The 4,629-nt window shown below is 45.2% G+C and overlaps 1 protein-coding gene across 1 annotated transcript in view; it reads left to right on the top strand.

Moving 5' to 3' along the window:
* NOVA1 (neuro-oncological ventral antigen 1) overlaps positions 1–4,629 on the top strand; it is a 252,898-nt gene that overhangs the window by 67,147 nt on the left and 181,122 nt on the right. The gene's annotated exons all lie outside the window — the stretch shown is intronic.

The raw sequence follows: 4,629 nt of genomic DNA, 5'->3' as shown, positions 1-4,629 counted from the left end.
TTTTCCTCTTTTGGCGAATTTCAAATGGAATGTCTTTTAAAGTTTTAATGATTGTATTCCCCAGTTTCAGTTGAGTTGCATAGCATCTCTGTCTTCTTGAGAATCTGACCACAATTTCTCCAGGCAGGCTACTTTTTAAAATGTAATTGGAGTAAGCCCTGTAGGCAGTCTCCATCTCTTTTACTACTTCATCCGCTGTTAAGCCTATTGCTGGAGCAATAATCTCGCTGAGTAACTTCCTCAGATCCTCCTTTTCTGATTCAGGAACTCCCTGGAATCTGAGAATCATATTGACTTTTTCTATTTGTAGCTGCAATAAACGGTTTTCTTGGAGGTTTTGTTTTGTTTCAACTTCCCCCATTCTTTTCTTCATTTTCTTGTTTGTGGTGTCTATCTCTTTAATTCTTTCAGTCGCATGCTCCACCTTCACCGTTTCTGCCAGTTGGAGCTGCTGTGATGCGAAGTTTTGGTTCATTGCAGTCAGTTGTTGGTTAATACCATCGAGTTCCTCCATCACCGGCTTGAGCATATCCGCTAACATTTTCATGACGTCTGCTCCCTCTTCCGGTTTTGGGGTCTGACTACCCGCCGGTTTCGGGCCGCCATTTTATACGGTTGTTTACAATTCCAAACCGCTTCTCACGGGCTCAAAAAATCGTTGCCTCAATGTCAGCGCTCAAGTAAGTCTCTCAAAACAAAATCGCTGCTTGTTTTCCCCCCTGCCCCTTTGTTAGGCTTATCTGTCCGTTCGCATAAGAGGTGTCCCTCTTTGCGCTCCACTTTTCCCACCGGGAGGGATAGTTCACTTTTAAAATATTCCGTTTATTTTGAACTCATGTTCATTGTCGGTCATTTCTCTGACCTCGCTCACAATAATCGATATTCCGCTCGATCTCCAGCTCTTGTCCTGGTCGAATCAGCTTGTGCCCGAGGGCCACACAGCGACAGGATCGTCAGTGCGGAGGGAAGCCTCAATTCTCCTGCATCGAGCCGTCGAAGAGGCTATCCCTCAAAAGCCCTCTGGCCTGGAGACTATCGCAAAGGCTCCGTGGGAGTGCCACTTGAGGTAGCACCCCTCCATACCGCTGGTGTGCTAATCGCTCCCCCGAGGTCCGGGGAGAGCGACCGCCGTCGCTGATCCACAAACCGGACCTGTTCAGTCTTGAGTTATATTAAAAGGGCCATAGCATCAAAATCGCAGGAGGTCATAGCCCCTCTGTATACTGCCTTGGTCAGGCAGCACCTTGAGTACTGTGTGCAGTTCTGGAGGCCTCACTTCAAAAAGGATGTGCGGAAAATTGAGAGGGTGCAGAAGAGAGTGACGAGAATGATCAGTGGTCTGGAGACTGAGCCCTACGAGGAAAGGCTAAGGGCTTTGGGAATGTTTAGTTTGGAGAAGAGATTGTGGGGGGGCATGATTGCTCTCTTTAAATTTTTGAAAGGCTGTCATTTGGAGGAGGGCAAGGAACTGTTCCAGTTGGCAGCAGAGGGATAGGACCAGAAGCAACGGGTTTATATTACGTGCAGAAAGGTATCGGCTGGATATTAGGAAAAACTTTTTCACGGTCAGAGTGGTTCAAAGGTGGAATCATGTGCCTAGGGAGGTGGTTAGCTCCCCTTCACTGGCAGCTTTGAAGAAGAGGCTGGTTGAATATTTGTCAGAGATGCTTTAGACTAGTACTGCATTGGGCAGGGGGTTGGACTAGATGGTCTGTATGGCCCCTTTCAAATCTATGATTCTATGATTTTATGGATCGGAGACCAGCTCCAGCAATTTCTCCAGGCTTGGGGAAACTCCACCTCAGTTTGCTGGGTGCTGGAAATTATTTCAGAGGTATATACCTTGGCATTTATGAATTCCCCAAGAGATTGGTTTGTTTATGTTTCAAAAAACAAGTGCATCACAGAGCATCTAGTGCTGTTACAAGTGATGCAACACCTTCTTAGTATAGGGGCAATCAAGCCAGTCCCAGAAGAACAAAGGACATCGAGGTATACTCAATCTTCTTTCTTTTTCCAAAAAAGATCAGAGATTTGAAATGGCTAAAGCAAAGGATAAAAAGGAAGATGTTCTGAATGGAGACCTTCAGGTCCATCATAGCAGCAAAAGGGAAGGGGACATTTTTGGCCTGAGCAGATCTGTCAGAGGCTTGTTGCAACATCTTCATCCATCCAGCAGAGCAACATTACATTTTCTTTGCCTACATGGGACAGCAATATTGACCCCTGCCCTTCAGCCTCTTATCCTCTCCCAGGGTGTTTACCAGGATGTTAGTGACCCTGGTGGTGAATGTTTGAACCCAGGGAATTTCATTTTGCCATTATTTTTCTGTCCCCAGAATGACGGAAGGAAATCAGAACTAACAATGATATCATCTACCATTCACCATCCCTGACAGAACCTGATGTCACTAGCCCATTTACTGGGGATGTTGGTGTTGTACCAAGATGTTATCTCTTGGACCTGATTCCATTTGCAACCCCTGCAAAGGTTCTTTCTTCCATTCCCGGTGTAGATTGCCAGGAAACAGCAAATCTTCCTGTCCCTCCCTTAGAGGGTCCAGAAGGAGCTGGGGTGGTGGAGTCAACCAGACAGGCTGTTTAACGGTTCCCCTCTTTGGGAACATCAGAGAATCCAGCTTACTATGGATGCCAACCTTAGTAGATAGGGAGCTCAATCCCAGTGTCAACTAGCCCAGGAACTTGGGACAAGAAAGAAAGCAGGATGAACATAAACCCCCTTGAAGTGAGAGCCATAAGATGGGGCTGGATCATTTTCCAAACCGATCTTTAAGTTGCAGTGCTAACTAGCCCAGGGAACTTGGGACAAGAAAGCAAGCAAGATGAGCAGTAAACAACCTGGAACTGAGATCCATAAAATGGAGCTGGATTGCCTTTCAAACCTATCTGGAAGCAAAAGACATTCTAGTCCACATAGATAATGTCAACTAAATTATGCATCATCCTTCGGAGGGTCTCATTCCTGATCCCTTCATACAGCAGTGATAGAGATATTGAATGGGTGGAGACTCAAATAAGATCCATCAAATGGAATGTCAGATACACTGAGAAGTGTTCCAACAGTTATGTGCCCAGTTTTGGGCATCGGTAGTAGACCTCTTTGCATCTCAGGAAAATTTCCAGATTCCAACCTTTTTTCTGTAGTAGACATCATCATGTGAAGGGAATCAATGCACTCACCGGCAAATGGCCAAGGGGAACTCCTTTACAAGATGTCTTCCCTCCCCTACAGCTGGTACTCAGGGAAGTGGCAGAGAGTAGATCAAGTAGCAGAGGTCATGTGGATCACTCCTCATTGACCCAGGAGGGCATGGTTTCAGGATCTCCTCCAGTGGTCACTCCATGGCCAATTCCTCTCTGTATGGATCTTCTGTCATAGGGCCTGGTGTACTATCCAAATTTGGGCCTCCTGAATCTAGCTGAATGAAAGCTGAGAGGAAGGGATTGCTGCAGAACTAGGATATCAGAATTCTGTTATCTCTACCATGCTGGTATCCTGTGAGTCATGTACAAATAGTGTACAGTAGCACTTGAAGTAGAAGAGTTGGTTTTTATACCCCACTTCTTTCTATCCCAGGAGTCTTAAAGCAGCTTAGAATTGCCTTCCCTTCCTGTCCCCACAACAGGCACTTTGTAAGGTAGATGGGACTGAGAGAGTTCTGAGAGAACTGTAACTGGCCCAAGGTCACTCAGCTGGCTTCATTTAGTGAAGTGGGAAATCAAACCTGGTTCTCCAGATTACAGTCTGCTGCTCTTAACTACTATACCATTCTGGCTTTGTCAATCAACAACGAACTGTGGATCTTACATAATGATTGTGTGGTTTTACATACAAACCCTACTTTTTCACAGGTCAGAGGAGATAGTGTAACCCTTCTTGTGTCCCAATCCAGTCCGCAGACAGGAAAGATTGTGGCATTACTTCGATGTGAGACAGACTCTTAATTTCTGTTAATTTTATTTATTTTATTTTATTTTATTTATTCGAGTATTTCTACCCCGCCCTACCCCGCGAACGGGCTCAGGGCGGCTTACAGAGGCCTAAGCCGTACATAAAATTCAATAAAATTCAATAAAATCACAGTCACAACCAATAACATAACATTAATAATAATAATGTGCTTCAATCTCTAGGATTGAAGAGTTCCATAAATCAGAAGCATTGTTTGTTTCTTTTCATGAGTCCTCCTTGGGTGCCAAAATATCCACGTCTACTTTAAGTCAGTGGATAAAAGAATGCTTATCTGTGGCTTACAGGGCTCAGGGTAGAGAACCACCAGGGGGACTAACATCTTACTGTCTCAGAGGGGCAGCTAGCTCTTCAGTGTGTACTGCTCAGCGCTCTCTGTGGACGTGATTTGCAAGGCAGCCACTTAGAAATCGATCCACTCCTCCAACAGATATTAGATAATAAGTAGTGGGATGGTCCCATCCTAAGTAATGTGGCTTTGCTATGTACCAGCAGTCTAGAGGCAGCACCCCAGGAACCACTGGAGAATGGAAAATTGTATTCACTTACCATGAATTTCCCTTCTTGGTGGTTCCAGGGTACTGCAGTCTTCCCTCCCTGCTATAAGATACTGTAGTTACTGAAAAGTTAGTGAGAGA

This window comes from Gekko japonicus, unplaced genomic scaffold (genome assembly GCF_001447785.1).
Source record: "Gekko japonicus isolate JY-2015 unplaced genomic scaffold, Gekko_japonicus_V1.1 scaffold61, whole genome shotgun sequence".
In the NCBI taxonomy this organism is placed as follows: Eukaryota; Metazoa; Chordata; class Lepidosauria; order Squamata; family Gekkonidae; genus Gekko; species Gekko japonicus.
The sequence above is the reverse complement of the archived record's forward strand: the minus strand, read 5'-3'. Positions and strand labels throughout refer to the sequence as shown.